General features: G+C 46.6%; 1 protein-coding gene and 1 long non-coding RNA gene across 3 annotated transcripts in view; one reads left to right on the plus strand and one right to left on the minus strand.

The window, feature by feature from the left end:
- Window positions 1-2,486: 2,486 nt before the first annotated feature.
- LOC146078733 (uncharacterized) lies at window positions 2,487-15,712 on the minus strand. The gene is made up of 3 exons (XR_014474496.1): window positions 15,453-15,712; window positions 5,589-5,845; window positions 2,487-2,602 (listed from the first exon to the last, which is right to left on the minus strand). It is a non-coding gene; the product is annotated as an uncharacterized LOC146078733 (long non-coding RNA).
- GCNT1 (glucosaminyl (N-acetyl) transferase 1) overlaps window positions 15,562-17,744 on the plus strand; it is a 33,734-nt gene continuing 31,551 nt past the window's right edge. For both annotated transcript variants that reach the window (XM_083186128.1, XM_083186127.1), the window contains exon 1: window positions 15,562-15,961. The gene's annotated coding sequence lies outside the window, so the exon portion shown is untranslated. The remainder of the gene's footprint in view (window positions 15,962-17,744) is intronic.

The following is a 17,744-nucleotide window of genomic DNA, read 5'->3' on the forward strand; positions in this document are numbered from 1 at the left end:
GAGTCTGACCAAGGTGTGCTCGCCTATACCGTATCTATATATACACACACACTCACTGGTCCTACTCTATTCCCAATGCGCCTGAGAGACTGGCAACTGCTTTTACATCATAGTCGAACTGGAAGCAGGAAACGTGTTTCCTGGTTTACGCTCCTCTGCCAACTAACTCATAGCTTTTACAGGCAACTGTCACCAACACAGCTCCCAAATTATCACTAAGGAAGCAGCTGTCATAGGGGTCTAAAGATAAATGAGCTTCTTTCACAAGCTCCTCCTCATGCATTGTGACATTATGATGTTGTGCCACTGCCTTCTCCTTCGTTCTGAAATATTCCCCTCAGATGGTGTCACTCTGTGTGGTCCGCTCCCCCTATTGATGCTGCTGCAACAATAAGCTACCGTATTAGTTTCTTTTGACTGTTATAGAATAACAGCATTTCATGTTTTGTCAACATTTGTGACAACCGTTGAAAATGTTTATGCCTGTGAGTCACCAGGCTGTTTGTGTGTAACCTACAGTGGCCCTTATTCTGGTTCACTTGCAAATTCGTTCTCAAATGGACAAAACCATGTGCACTGCAGGGGGGCAGATGTAACATGTGCAGAGAAAATTAGATTTGGGTGGTGGTTTACTTCAAAGTGAGATCTATATTGCAGTGTAAAAATAAAGCAGTCAGTATTTTTCCTGCACAGAAACAAAATAATCCACCCAAATTTAATTATTTCTGCACATGGTACAGCTGCCCCCCTGCATTGCATATGGTTTTGTCCATTAGAGGACGAATTTGCCTGCGAGTGAACCAGAATAAGGGCCAGTATTTGAGTTTAACAGTGCATACACACTTGGTGTTTTGGGCCAGCGTGTGTGCACAGCGATGATGAGGAAAATTGCTGGGCTGAAAATCGCTCAGTGCATACACACAGAGCGATTTTCGCATGTCCAAGCAAGTTTTGCAGAGGTAGACGGATTTCCATAGCAAGACACCATTTGCTCATTTGCTGGTAATACCAGCAGATGAGTGGCGGCTGACGATTATGTGGGAGCACACATCAGTGCTTACCGCTCATTGCCCGGCTATGCACACTGAACGACATTTGAGCTGAGAGCAGCTCAAACAGTAAAGCTGAGCTGCTTTCAGCTCAAAATTGCCCAGTGTGTATGGGCCTTTATATACAATGAGATAAATTTAGTAAGATATACTAAAGGGGTGTACAAACACTTCGATTTTAACAAGTTTTCGTTTAGATCTTGCTTATAGAAGCAAAATCCAATCGAAATTGAAACCTTTTTAAGACGCTTTCTATACACATTCGATTTGATGCGTGCTCCTGTTTTCTCTATATCGAAAAGAAAAATAGACTGTGCAGGCAAGGAAATATTGAAATCGATTCAGTAAATCAAATGTGTACACTGTGCCTTGAATACACATCGAAATCGATATCAAAATCAATATCGAATGCAAAAGTGCAGATCGAATGTGAAAGCAAAGGCCAAATTGCTAGGGGGTGAAATCAAAGTAAATAGATGCGTGTGTACACACCTTAAGATCAGTCAGATCCGTGCAGGCTGCCGTGTGTAAAAAAAATTTTTAAGAAATAATTTATAAAAATGGCTTGGGGCCCCCGCCCCCACAGCTGTAACCAGCCCTGTGCTCAAAGAGACGGTCCTGGTTTTAGAAATTCACGGATTAAATCAAATCCCCTGGTTCTCAAAATACATTGGACCCTATGTCATTTTGTCCCCCCATTTGTTAGTAACCAGGACTGGCCCTTGTGCCTGGTGCTGGTTTTAGAGATTCCAGGGAACCCCGATTTGGTAAATTAGGAATTTCCATTCCAATGAATGGTGATTTCTATTCGTATTCTTTTGATGGTGTAGGCATTCGGATTCCTAAAAATACAAATTAATGGCCGTATACGGCCATAAATGGCTACAAATAGGCATATTCGTAGCGATTTCTGCTTAGCAAATTTCCCCCAATGTGACAGCTATTAAGTGGATTGTACTGGTCTAGAAATAGAAAATGTATTTTGCATACACATACCCTGGCTCCTACTACAAGTAACAAATTTTATGTTTATGTACAACTAAAAATGTATGGTATATTTATGTCTTTGGTGGAGGAGACAAAATATACATGTTTGCTGGTGTCTCAATGGCTCAATGGTGCTGGGGAAACAATGCTTAGCTACAGTAGATGTACTCCCATGCACATGCAGTGAGTCTCTCCTCAGCATTTTCCTGTGTACACACCACTCCCAGCCTCAGAGTGAGAATTGTGAATCTGTGTAGTTGTAAGGACCAATGGCACACAAGGTTTCCTCAATTATACCAAAAAGCTTTATTAAAACACAATCATGGTCATAAAATAAAAGGGTGAGGATATAGCAGAACCCTTTATTTAGAATATCATACAAAAAATATAAAACATTAAAAGTTCAGACTTAGGATACAACCTTACCCAGAGTGGGGTGTGGAGCCAAAGGTGGTAATTAGCAGAGTGCCACCAGAGGTGCATGCACCCTGCTAGGCCCCAAAGTCTTAGGCTGGGTTTCTAGCAGATATGGGCTCTTTTTCAAGTCAGACCTGCAGGGAAATAGTCTGAAACCATAATTTAACAGGTGAAAAAGTGCAAATTAAAAACAGAGAGTGCTAATAAACATAAATTTGCAAAGTGGACTTCTACCAGTGGCATAGCTACATATGTGGCAGACCCTGCGGTGGCTTGGGGGAACGGCACCAGCGGGGTCTATGGTGGGCGCCGATGGCTGAACTGACAGGCAGCAGTGAGCGCTGAGCTAGTCCCACCATGTATCTAATGAGTGAGGACCCAGTGCAGTGCATACTGAAAAAGCTTGTTGCATATGTAATGAGCGGGTCTCATTACATATACATGGGACGGTGACACACTCATTAAATATGCACTGCACTGGGTCCCCGCTCATTAGATATGCACGGAGCTGGACCAACATCAATGCTCACTGTTGCCTGGGTTGCTTGTCCAGTGGTGCCACCCGGTGGTCCATCGCCTCGTCCATCCTATCAATGTATGCGAGACAAAAAGCTTCAAATCAAGCATAGGTCAACCTGGGTATGCCTACAACTGTCTGTTATCTCAGGTGTGGTCTCACTCTGGTAGGTAACAGCTCCTCCACCAAAATGTTTGTGTTATTGCGTATTTTGATGAGAAGGCTACACAAGCCATAAAGACATTGATATGAAGGTATAAAAAAAGCACTTTTGTACAATTTAAATTGGTACTGTTTACCTAGAACGGCGCCCATCGCGGGCATCGCATGCCATTATAATGGCATGCGATGCGACCGATGCGATGCCTGCGATTTGACATAGAAATGCATGTTAAAATGTAAATGGCGTCGGTCGCATCGCATGCGATGCGACCGAAATTACCGCGATTTTACATAGGGAACAATGTTAAATGGCCCAATTTTCCCGATTTTACATAGGGAACAATGTTAAATGGCCCACAGACCCCAAATAGCCACCCTGAAGTGTGAAATGGCCCCACCAATTGTTAACCCCACCCCACGATCAACGTTAACCCGAAGCGTGGCGAGCGCAGCGAGCCCGCGAGGGGCGGCGGTACGCGTCCTCCGACCTTTTCATACCCCCACTATCCACGTCGGCGTGGAGTTGAGAATAGAAAGTGTGGCGAGCGCAACGAGCCACCGAGCCCAAAGCGTGGCGAGGGGACTCGGATACCTGTGAAGCCCGCAAGGGGACGCGGATACCTGTGAAGGTATCCGCGTCCCCTCGTGGGGCTCGCTGTGCTTGCCACGCTTCGGGCTCGGTGGCTCGCTACGCTCGCCACACTTTCTATTCTCAACTCCACGCCAACGTGGATAGTGGGGGTATGAAAAGGTCGGAGGATGCGTACCGCCGCCCCTCGCGGGCTCGCTGTGCTCGCCACGCTTCGGGTTGACGTTGATCGTGGGGTGGCGTTAACAATTGGGGGGGCCATTTCACACTTCAGGGTGCCTATTTGGGGTCTGTGGGCATTTAACATTGTTCCCTATGTAAAATCGGGTCAATTGGGCCATTTAACATTGTTCCCTATGTAAAATCGCGGTAATCGCGTCAGTCGCATCGCATGCGATTTTTTGGCCGCATGCGATGCGACCGACGCGATTTTTTACCTTGCGATGCCTAAGATCAAAATCGTGGGCGCCGTTCTAGGTAAACAGAACCTTTCAATTTTGTGGAGTGCTGGTTCCTGTTGCAGAGGTTTGCTGCCATTTTATATATATATATATATATATATATATTTATATATATATATATATATATATATATATATATATATATTACATCTCCCCCACCTCCAATGCACATGGTTTTACCCATTTTGAGAACCAATTTGGCCCGCGATCAGGTCTGAATTAGGCCCATACTGCAGAAAATACTGAGGAATTTGGGCATCTGATCCTGGAATTGGGTTTTCTAGTTGTAAATGATGTACCTGAATGAGGTTTGGCAAGATAGTTAGGAGAAATAAATGTATCATTAGCAGGTTGAAGTGTGAATATTTGCAACAACTATTTCTGCAAAGAATCTGTATTTTGAGATTCTTATGTGTCTGTCCATTATTAAAAAGCATACATGGGTAACACTGTACATACATACCTCCTAACTTCTGAAGGATGCAACACTGAACCCTGGACGGCATGGCCGTTGAGAGGGGGGGGGGGGGTGGAGCGAGTACCAATTACCTTATTACACTTCTCATCTCTCATGCTCTCATGCTGTCAGTGTGTAACAGTGAATGAGATGTTTGTCACATGCTGTAGAGTGGGATGTGCTGCTGAGCGAGGGGGGGGGGGGTGTCTAAGGGGACGTGGCCACGCCTCCCGTGGTTAGGGCACACACCTCAAATTTTACCCGGGTCCGGCAGACCTCTCGGCACACTGGGACACAAAGCACCCACCAGTGGAATATAGTACTAGGTAGGGATGCGATGTTTCTCTACCATCAGAGTTTTGTTTCAACGGTAGTGGTTTTACCATTCAATTGCCGCATTCTGTTGTTTGCCACCATTGAATGGTAAACATCCGCGGGTGACCATGCAGGTTTTGCGCATGTGCAAATCACATGAATTGTTTATTCTATTGAATACTGTTGATGCAATAGTTAGTTACCATCATATCCCAAAATTAGATGGCTAAAGCCCCTTCATCACTTGTTAGGCTTCCGATATCCATCTCTAGTACTAGGGCCCATATTTATGCATACCCTACAACATTTGAAGGGCTGAAATCGGTACACCCCCAGAAATGGGCGTGGGCATGTGTAAAGGGGCGTGGTCACTGGTAAAAGGGGGCGTGGTCACCCATTTCCGAATGTGAGCATTATAATATATATTAGTATTATCTGGCAGGTATACACAAGGGTGGGACGGAGCCAGATATCTAGAAAGTACCATCTAACTACAGCCCCAAACCCCAGCTCTCAAAGTACTGTAACAGCCCACCAAAAGCTACAGGAGGCAGAGGAGGGAGCCGGGCACACAGAGAAGATAAACTGCGGTGATCCCCCATGGCCAGAACACAGGCACAGCCTGTACACTCACCACTCAGGAGGCATCGGGAGCTGTGGGGGACACATCATCAACACACAAGTCCTGTCAGAGACCGTCACAGCGGGCAGAAGTTCATAGTGCGCATGCGTCAGGTTCCAAGAGGGCGTCCTGATGCGATGCATGCTGGTCCGGGACCCGAGATGCACCAATGGGAACGGAGCAGAAGACAGCAACGGGCCAGATAATAGATTTCAAGTACCGTCCGGGACCGTAGATCACAGTGACGAGAAGACGGACTGAGGAGCCGCCTGAAAACGAAAGAAAACCGGTATATTCGGTACACTTAAAAAAAAAAAATGGTGAGCACCCAGCCTGAGCTCCCGCTGACATCCACACAAAAGTGGGCCCCTAGACAGCCCTCTTGAACCAGCCGACAACCAGAGGACCCCTACTCACCCCTCCGGTGGTCACCCGCGGACGGCAGCGGAGTCGGGAGACCTTCCCAGAGGTTTCCGCGGATTGCGGCCTGCTCGCGGCTCCGGAGCCGGGACCTCGATTACAGATTACAGACAGCTGCCGGAGTTTGAGTTCCGCAGCCGGGAGACGCCGCCGACTCCTCTCCGGGACCTCCAGGGGGCCAGCCAGATACCCTCAGACACGTCTAGTAGCCCCTCTAAGCCACTTACACCCCTCCTGACCCAGACTCAGTGAACTCCTGGTCGCCTGCGACACTGCACTGTATATTTAAGACACTCTCTCCCCCTACCTGGGCATAACAGCTGGGACAACTATTAAGATCTAGGGAGCTATAACCCACCACTGGCAGCGCACGGGGTGGGACACACTCTCCCTGTGCCCCTCAATACAGGCGCTGCTCTCCGCCTCCCGCAGATAGCCCAGCCCACCCTGGCTCACTATTGACATTCCTCACCCAACCTCTTGAAGTTACAGGGGGTGTCCGCAGAGCAGGAGAGTGCTCCGAGCTTTCTCGCAGGCTGCCGGCTACCCGAATAGGCAGAAGCTAAGTCCTCGATTGGTGGCCGTACCTGCAGCGGACTCCCAGATCGCCAAGTCAGCAACCTCACTATTAAAAGCCTACAGCACCGACTCATTTGAATACCTGGCGGGCATCAAATTGCCCCACAAACCCAGGTGCCTTCAACCGGCACAGTCCAGCAGCTTGCATACTTGATACCAAAGACCCAGGCACCATTACTGAAGCCCTACACTGGCCCTTGCAGTCTGACAAATATTTACACCAGTCTTTCTTTATCAGTAAATCCGGCTCACCAGCAAAAATGCCCTAATTCTACTACCCTCTGGGGGTAACGAGAGACTTCCATCAGCTTTATTGCTTTTCATGTACTATTGATTAATATCCTACTTCGAGTTCCTGCTCAATTAGACACTAGCTCACTCTCTGACTGAACCTGGAGTGTAGATACTCCTGTGCAGCACCATACTCCTTTAAAATACAATGTCACAAAGGAGCCGCAAAGCCTCTAGCAACGCAAAACCAAATATACTGTGCGCGTGGGAAAAATCAGACTCTCTTACTAAACGCTCATCTACATCGGATCAGATGTCTGACTCAGAAGACACCCACACACTTGAAACAACACTCATTCCTAAAAATATTGTCTCAATTGTCACCAAAACGATACAATCTGAAATGAGAACAGTTTTGGCGGATTTTAGATCTGAACTGGCTGAGCTGGGCTCCCACACAGACGTCCTTGAACACAAAATGGATGAGGTCTGCAACCACCAAACTGTAATTGAACAGGAACTTGCCGACATGAGAACTGAAATGGAATCTTACAGAGACCACGTCGATGATCTCAAAAACAGGAACAGGATGAACAACATCCGCATGTGCAATATTCCTGAGACTGTAACTAATGACGCCCTCCCAGCCTATCTGGAAGCCCTCTTTCTACATCTGGTTTACGGTATTCCTAAACCAGAACTTATGCTAGATAGAGCCCATCGAGCTCTCAGGGCTAAACCCCCATCCTCACAACCTCCCCGTGATGTGATAGTGCGCTTTCATTACTTCCGCACCAAAGATCGCCTCATGGCTGCAGTGCGGGGCTCCCTGTCAATCACTTATGCGGAATCCCAGCTTCAATTTTAACAAGATTTAGCCCAATCAACCTTGAAGAAAAGAAGAGACCTCGTCAACGTCACCAAGGCCCTCCGAAACCACTCCATCAAATACAGATGGGGGTTTCCATTTCAGCTTGTGATCTCTAAAGACGGAGTCACTTATTTTATTAAAACACCTCTTCAAGGCTTTGAACTCCTCAAGAAATTTGGTATTATTGAAAATATACCAGAGACCCTCCGACCACCGGCAACTCCATCTAGCCCTCTTCCACCAGCTCCCACTCCCGAATGGTCAACCGCTTGAAGACACCTACTCAATATTACTACTCGGTATCTTTTACTGTTTTCACTGAAAACTTTTTATAGCTACATATTAGCTTAACCTTGCATACATGAAGTTACAGGCCTTCAGTATTAATGATATATGGTTAAATACTGATATTGTTTGTCCAAGCTGTTAATTTGAACTCCACCATTCTAATACACCCGACTATTGCTGTTGCCTTGGGACATATTTGTTATCTATTATTCTAGGCCTATATATACCCGGTGATATTTTACATAACCTTTTCAGACCTTTGTCTCTAATTGTTTTCGCTGAAGACTCTCTATAGTTATATGTTAGCTTTTCTTTGCAACTATTGAGTTACTGGCCTTTATTGTTAATGACATATGATTACATACTGATATTGGTATTCCTAAACCGCTTGCTCAGGATATTAGACTGGACTCATCATCCTGATACAGCCGACTAATGGTGATGCTTTAGGAAATATCATTTATATATCCTCTTAGGCCTACATTTACTTGGTGATAGTTTACATAACCTTTTCATGTCTTTATCGCTAATTGATACCTCTTATACAGTACGTACCTTCATCTGTTAACTACTGGTCAATCTTATTTTCCATATCTCACTAAACATAGTTTACAATAAGCATTCTTTTCCTCCAACCATGTCTCTCTCACCCCCATGTTAGCCCACCACATGTTTATCCTTTATTCACTTATAATACTCATTCCGGTCCGCGCCCCCACAAGTAGGAAGTGTCGCTATGACACCTTCCCGCTTAGCATTGAGCTCCTCTTAATTCCCTGGAGAGCTCGCCTACGTCCTCTCTCTATTTCTCTCTCTCCCGTTCCTCCTTTCTGCCCTCTCTTTCATGCCTCCCTCTCTTTTGAGGCTGTCGATGTTTGGCACCTCGGCCAATGCCCCTCTCTAATTTATAAACCGCCATGACGCTTAAAGTCTTATCACTCAATGTCAACGGTCTTAACTCCCCCACAAAGCGCGCCATGGCTATACAATACTTCTCTAGGCGTAACCCTGATATAATCATGCTGCAGGAAACCCATCTTAAACCCCCTCACCCATCCATTTCTTCTAAAAAATATCCATAAGTTTATTATTCCTCCATGTAATCTAAAAGACGCGGCGCAGCCATCTTACTACATCGAAACCTTCCTATTATGATCGATCGTTCAATTTCAGATAAGAGGGGCAGATTTGTTATTTTGATAGGCTCTTACAATCAGGTGCCAATCATTTTGGCCTCCGTATATGCAGGGCTGCCAAGAGAAATCCTGGGCCCCAGTACAACAGTGTCATGGGCCCCCCCTGGAGTGGCGAGCTACAGAAAAGAGGTGTGGCCATTAAAAGGATATAGGGGTGTGTACCACACCATATACCCTTTATGCAACACAATAGTAGACTCCTTATACTTGCCCCTTACACATTATGCTACACAGAGCCAAAATTCACATGGAATGTCGTAAAATTCACATTATGCCACATGGAATGACACAAAATTCTAATTATTCCACATGGATTGTGCCAAAATTCACATTATGCCACACAGATTGTGGCAAAATTCAGGGACAGTGAGAGGAATGGTGGGGATGCAGGGAGAGAGATGGCGGGGACAAAGGTGCATAGAGCGGGATGGCGGGATGCAGGGACAGAGACGGTGGTGACGAAGGGCCAGAGGGTGGGGACAGAGATGGTGGGGACGCAGGGACAGAGACAAATTAGGTCTAGAAGGTCATTTCTATGTAAGGGATGGCAACAGAAATCTTGGGGCCGGTACACTAATATCACTGGGATTGAAAAATGCTCAATCCCGGGATTGGCATCCCTAAAAGAAAATTGCCCCCTGTGCCCCCACACTGACTTACTTTTTCTGAGCTGCGGAGGGGGGCAGGCGGCCGCAGTGCAGAGGCAGGCGTCAGGTAGACATGTGCGACGTGGGAGGCCCGGCGGCGAGCAGGTTCCGGCGTAGGGTATGATGTGGGAGGCCCGGCGGCGAGCAGGTTCCGGCGTCGGGTATGATGTGGGAGGATGTGGGAGGCCCGGTGGCAAGCAGGTTCCGGCGCTGGTGGTCAGTGTTGCGGCCTGCGCAGCGTGACCTATGATCGAGACACGCAGCGCAGGCCGCACGCCGGGTCGGGAACAGCCGGGCAGTGTCTGAGCGAGCGATACATTATGCCACACACCACCATTTCTCTGAAACATGATGCAGCTCACCACAATGCCTATGATACTATGCTGCACACTGTAATGCCCCTGACACATTATGCCACACATTGCAATGCCCCTCACACCTAATGCATACCTCCCAACTTTGGCAGTGGAGAAAGGAATATATTTGCGTGCCAGAGGCAACATTTTTGGGCGCCGTTTTGTCGCTGTGAGGGCATGGCCAGTGCTGTGTGAACTGCTGGCCATGCCCTCAGCCTCCCTGCCTGCCTGCCTCATTGGACGCATGCAGTGTCTAATTCTCGCAGGACCGTCCCAAAAAAATGGGATGTCACACAAAAGTCGATACACACTGACTATGCCACACCACATTGCCCCCCACAGTAAGGATTCTAATAAATTATAAATGACCTGCTTGTTGCCAAGGGGGTTAATGTCCGTTGCCAAGGGGGTTAATGTCTGTTGCCAAGGTCGTTAATGTCCGTTGCCAAGGGGGGTTAATGTCCGTTGCCAGGGGTTCTTGCTAGTTGCCAAGGGGGGGTTAATGTGCGTTGCCAGGGGTTCTTGCTCGTTGCCAAGGGGGGGTTAATGTGCGTTGCCAGGGGTTCTTGCTCGTTGCCAAGGGGGGTTAATGTGCGTTGCCAGGGGTTCTTGCTCGTTGCCAAGGGATTAATATTTGTTCCCAGGGGTTAATGCTCATTGCCAAGGGGGGTTAATGTCCGTTTCCAGGGGTTCTTGCTCATTGCCAAGGGGGGTTTATTGTCCATTGCCAGGGGTTCTTGCTCATTGCCATGGGGTTAATATGCGTTGCCAGGGGTTATTGGATGTTGCCAAGGAGTTAATATTTTTTGGCAGGGGTTAATGCTCGTTGCCAAGGGGGATTTCCATTGCATGGGGTTCTAGCTCGTTGCCAAGGGGTTAATATGTGCCCGTGTGTCCGGCCACCCGCCCATCAGCTGCAGCTGCCCATGCCTTACCCTGCCTTCCCCTGCGCACAGAGAGACAGACGCTCTGACAGGGAGCACAGCCCGGCAGCATTACCAGGAAGTGCAGAGCTGTGCTTCCTGGTAGACGCTAGAGGTGAACTATGACTTCTAGCGTCTGTCTCTCTGTGTGCAGGGGAAGGAGAGACAGGGGAAAGCAGGGGCAGCCGCAGCTGACGGGAGGGTGGCCGGACACATGGGCGGGCGGGTCCTTGTCATCCCGGCGCACCCGCAGCCCAATAAATAATTTTTTTAAAGTGTGTGTCCGCCGGACCCGGGCCCCCCTGGCAGGCCCGGGTCCAGGTAAAATGTACCCGCCCCCCCTGCCTCTTGGCGGCCCTGCGTATATGCCACGAACATGCAGCAGAGCTCCCTATACTCCACTTTCTTTTCTCACCTCTCACAGCTCCCTCGTTGCTTAACTATAATAGGAGGGGACTTCAATGCTACCCTACAACCAACACTTGACAGATCAAGTGCTAATTTAACTCTCCCTAGCCATGCCAGACTCTCCAAACGTCTCCTCGCACACCTTTCTCTCTATGACCTCTACGATGCCTGGCGGTTACTTTATCCCTCAGCGAGAGGCTATACCCACTACTCCCCCCCCCCCCCACAAGTTACATACACGTATTGACTATATTTTTACTGACAGCGCAACCTCTCAAAACCTCATGGATGCACAAACGTTAGCGATACCCTGGTCAGACCACCTTGCCATAGAGCTAGTTCTTAAAAGCACTCCAACAACCCCTCCTCCACGCCACTGGCGTCTCAAGGACTCCCTACTTCTAAAACCCGACATAATCACCGATCTAGACTCAGCTATTACCGAATTCTATGCTTTGGGAAGCTCACAAGGCCACAATCCGCGGTAAACTAATTAGCATCGCAGTAGCTCAGCGAAAAGCCACCCGCTCTCGAATACACGAATTACACACCTACACCAACGCTTCCCTAAACGACGCACGTATCTTAAAATCTTCTCGACTAAAGGCCAACTAGACCAGCTTCTCACTAACAAAGCCACCCAAGCTCTCTTATGGGCAAAACAATAGTTTTACGAAAAATCTAACAAGGCCGACTCCCTATTAGCCAACCAACTACGCGCTAAACGTACTAAGAATCGAATCCACTCTCTCAAATGCCTCGACGGATCTACCACCCACAACCCCAAAACAATGGCGAATCAATTTCGCTCTTTCTACGAATCCTTATACAATCTTGTATCCACGGACCCTTCATCCCTCACTGACACAGAAGATATCAATAACTACCTATCCTCATGTCACCTCCCTAAACTCTCCCCTTCACAAATTACTGCCCTTAATTCACCGATTACATCAGACGAAATACTAGATGCCATTAAAGCATTACGACGATCCGCGGCCCCCGGCCCTGACGGATTTACTAGCCTTTACTACAAAAAATTATCCACAGCCCTATTACCTATGCTCTCCCTTTTATTCAACTCATTACTACAAGGACATTCACTCAATTCAGCCACCGCTAAAGCCAACATCATTGTTATCCCCAAGCCTGACAGAGATCCCACTGAGATGGGTAACTATAGACCCATTTCTCTGTTGAACAATTACCTTAAATTGTTCGCTAAAGTCTTCGCCAATCGGTTAGCACTGCTCCTGTCAACCCTAATTCACCCAGATCAAGTGGGCTTCATACCGAACCGTCAGGCCTCAGACAATACCAGACGGCTTATCAATCTGATCCACCTAGCTAACAAAAACTCCACGCCCACTCTAGTAGTGGCCCTCGATGCAGAGAAAGCCTTTGATAGGGTAGCCTGGCCCTTTATTTAGAAAACCCTCCACCATATGGGCTTTGAGGGTCCCTTCCTAGATAGTATTCTTTCTCTATATAATAATCCCTCAGCATCCATCCTAGTGAATGGTCTCATCTCTGAGCCATTCCAAATAAAAAATGTCACCCGTCAGGGATGCCCTTTATCGCCTCTACTATTTGCCCTGATCATGGAACCACTCGCTTCTAGAATCCGCCTCAACTCTAACATATCGGGCATTAAAACAGGCCATACAGATCATAAAATTGCTCTATATGCTGATGACGTAATTCTGACCATGACTAATCCCCTCCACTCCCTTTCCACCCTACTAACTGAGATCCAATTATACAGCAAATTCTCTAACTACAAAATAAACACCACTAAGTCGGAAGCCCTCGATATAAACATAGACCCTGCAGATTTAACACTTCTCCAAAATGCATTCCCCCTGTGCTGGCAAAGTAGCAAACTTAAATACCTAGGTATATACTTATCTAAATATTACACGGATCTCTACTCGGCAAACTTCCCTAGACTCCTAGCTTCTATCAAATCAGATCTCTCCTCATGGAACTCGCAAATCTCCTGGCTCGGACGCATGGCGGCGGTGAAAATGAATATTCTCCCCCGCCTACTTTACCTCTGCAAACACTGCCTATATCTGTCCCCACCAAATCCCTAAAACAACTCCAAGGAGACATCAATAAATTCATTTGGGCCGGGAAGAAACCTAGAGTTAGGATAAAGCTACTCCAAAAACATCAAACCTCGGGTGGGCTTGGGCTCCCAGACTTAATCAAATATTATAGTGCTGTACACCTTGCTCCGTGCATTCTTTGGCATGCCCCTCTGACACAGAGAGTTTGGACACTTATTGAATCTAATAGCATAGCACACTATTCTCTTTACATAATGCTGTGGATCTCCCCTTCAGACCGCCCCCCCCTCCGCATCTCTTCTTCCCACTACCAGACACACACTTTGAATCTGGGACTATAGCGTTAAGGCCTATAAACTGCGTTCAGTCCACCCCCTCCTGACCCCTATCTGGAATAACTAGTTTTTCCCCCGGGACGGACCACAAATCCTTCCACTTCTGGACCAGACACAATATCCTTTTCCCACTAGACATTGCTCCCTTGTCGTCTTTTCCTGACTATGCTTCACTTCAGTCCAGATTCTCCCTCCCAAACCACGTTTTCTATCAATATCTACAGCTTCGCCATTTCTATAACTCTCTCCCTCGTCCAGCCCCTTCGCTATCTCGCTCAACCTTTGAATCTCTTTGCAGAAATGCTCATTTCACAAAAAAGCTCATCTCCACTATCTATCAAATACTCTTATCACATAATCAACGCCTAAAAGAGACTCATGAACTAGCCTGGGAAAGAGAAACGGGAGAGACCCTAAGTCCTGCTACTTGGTAGAAAATTAGAATGGCCGTTGCTAAGAGCTCCATATCGGTTCGAATTAAGGAAAACGCATATAAAATATACTTGGTCCCATCCAGACTATATACTATTTACCCCACATCCTCTGATCTCTGCTGGAGACTGTGCGGCCAAAGGGGAGCTTTTCTGCATGTTTGGTGGTCCTATCCCTCTATTCAGCTTTTCTGGAATGTGGTTCACAATCTGATTAAACTTGTTACAGGAACCCAAATGCCCCCATCCCCGTTCTACTCTCTATTGCTTAGACCACTACCTAAAACCTCACCACCTACTCAAAAATTAATAAACCATATTAATGGTTACTTCATCCAATGATGGTCCTGTCTTTTCTAAGCACTTTACTATCAATATCATAATTTACATGTCTTCTTGTAATTATTAATGTATCCATTTCATGCATGTTGATATATGTTTAAAACCAAATAAACAAATTTCTCAAAAAACAAACAAACAAACAAAAAAAAAACGGTACTGTACCGGCTAAATTGGTACAGTTGGAGGGTATGTTTATGGATGTTGCATGGTCTGGGTCCCTTGATATAATGTACCATAGGTGCCAATTCTGTGGGTGCTCAAGGGCCCGGGCACCCACAGGAATTAATGAGCACCCACGTGCCCATAACTCCAGAATCCCAATGCCAGGCCACGTTGAGCCTTTCAACAGGCTTGAGCACCCACCAGCAAAAACATAAATCGGCACCTTTGTAATGTACCACATTAATATCAGCATTGCATTGTAGAAAATATACCTAGTCTTGTGCATTATAAACATTATATCTATAATTCATACGTAGAAGCCCAGGGGTGCCGCCAGTCTCCAGAGAAGGTGTGACCAGCTACCACAGAGGTTTCTTAACCATTGAGTTACTAGGGCACTATGACCCACCTGGAATTTCCCCTGTACCCCTGTGGGCCAGTCCAGCCCTGCCTGAACTGCACAGTGTAAATAGAATCTGCTTCGATTATTGCCTATATTAATGCTAGCATTGGCCATTGCCTTTGATTTGGGTACCCATAACTATCACTTAATGCATTTATAATACTCGCGGCTGCTGAACACTTTTTTTTTTAAATACTGTAAAACTACAGTACCTTGCATTTGGGCAAATGAAGTGCGATTGCGCGTTCTTCACACCAGTGGTGCTGCGCTACCAGAGACCGCCATGTGGTGGCGCAGGTCGTCCGCATTTATACAGCGAAGACGAAGCCTAGAGAGAACGAAGGGATAAATCTGAAATGTTCATGCCGACGTTCTAATGTGACGCCAATGTAATCCAACCCTGGCAGCATAACATCACCCCCCTAGGTGGACGTCTTTCCAGTCCTCTCAGTGCGAATCAAGGTGGCGGATTGTCAGGAGGAGGTGGTGCTGGAAGGGAGGTGCCAGCCGTGCAGGGATGGAAAGGAGGAGGAAGGGCGGGGGAGCGGATTTTTTAGAAAGCCTCAGGATGTTAGTAGTGTGAGAAGCAGGCAGCAGCAGTACAGGGAATGGATAGGAGTTCCCTAATACAGCAGGTACTGCATGTGAGGCTCTCCTTATAACATCTACCCAGGAAGAAACTTGAGAACAATGTCGGTCACCTACATGGATGTGCTACAAGGTAATCTGGGCAACACTGAAACCTGTGCCAGTAGCCAGCGGCTGCTTCTCTTGTCAGGAAATGTCCCTTTGTCACACAGTAACTCCCCATGATGAGCCTGCTGAGTGGCTGTCTGGTAGCTGAGTGGTGTGTATAGATGGAGTGTGTTGTGCCTAGTGCCCGCTCACTGCCGCTGCTTGGGTACTGCCACTAAAGTTACACACTCCCTGTACCAACAATAGGCGCATGCTGGGCTGGTAATGACAAAGGAGGGCAGATGTGCATGTACTACACATAGAGATTCCCTTTTACTTGGGAAAAGATCATGTTTCTATTGTAGCTGTGATTGAGGATGGCTTATTGTAGGACGGAATCGCTTAAATGAATGTATAATGATAACTCTTGCTTTGATTTAACAGTGCAAACCTGCTATAGGGAAGACAGAGACTGTACAGTAGTTAGGAAATCCAGTCTCCCTGTCCTGTGAGAGCGTCTCAGATCCGAATCTGTTGTAATGGGGAAGTGTCGTGTAATCTTTATGCTACTGAAATGTAGCATAGCAATGCTGAATTGTTTAGTTGTCAGAGAACATTTGTGAAAATGCAACACTTTGATCCATAACATCACATGAACAACTTTCCTCCTACTAATTGGTTGGTTGGGCTGAAAATCTGGTATTGTATGTGAGCAAATTACAATCAGCAATTTGCTCACAAACCCAGGAAAATGGACAAAAACATTCAGTCAATTGTTTAAATCTAACAGATTAACTACCGTACTTTGTCTAAATTACCATTTTTGTAGGATTTTGGGAGCAAATGACTGAAATACAAATTACAGCGTATGGGTAAAAACCAGAACCGGACAGAATGCCGCACCGGACAGGCTCCTTTCATCTATTTGTCAGTCCGGAGCTTGTAGTGTCCGGATTGGTTGCCTCTCTGGAGCGTAATGGTTGCCTCTCTGGAGTGGGGGTGCTGCCTTTGACACCTGTCACCAGGGAGAGAATAAAGCCTGCTTGTATGGCCGGAGCATTTAGCAAAAACCGGGACGGTCCGGACCACACTGGGAGGCTGTATGAAAGTTGGTCTGTGTTGCCATTAGACTGAGGCTGAGCTATTCTAGTAAGCACTAATGTAGAAGTGTGTTTAACAAGCTTGAACACAAATGCAGACCCTCCAATATGATTCCTCCTACTAGGTACAACATGCACTGCTCCTGGACACCTGTGTGGCACTAATTGATGAGAAAATGGTTTCATCACAGGTGACACAAATCATAAAGTCAGAGGGAAGTCCAGGAGCAAATCATCTTGTACCTGGTGGAAGGGATTATGTTGCTGGAGGGTTTGCGCATGGTTGCAACACCTGACTGCTGGGCAAATATGCCAGGAACACACTAGACAACATGCGAACGGTAAAATGTTGCTTCCAATTTCCCTTGAACACTCAGACAAAATATTGTGCTACTGTATATAGAAAGTGAAACAATCTTTCAACCAGCGCTTTTAATATAGGTAAAAATGACTTCCTTTAGAGATCTCCAAAGCACTCCCTTTTTCCTCAATGGGACTACAAAGCCTTTGATCCTTGTCTCAAACTTGAATAGGTAGTGCCACAACAGAGGTATGTGGTATCATCGCATAAAATGTATTTAAACAAACATGATAAGTCATGCAATCTAAAATCTCTCAAAACAGTAAAATGGGCACACAATAATATGACGTGCAGAAGCTCAAGAAAGTGTAATTACTAGATTTTAATGAACTGTCAAACATAATCCGTCCAAACAGGCATGGAAAATG

The sequence above is a fragment of the Crinia signifera genome, chromosome 1, assembly GCF_055691185.1.
Source record: "Crinia signifera chromosome 1, ASM5569118v1, whole genome shotgun sequence".
Lineage (NCBI taxonomy): Eukaryota > Metazoa > Chordata > Amphibia > Anura > Myobatrachidae > Crinia > Crinia signifera.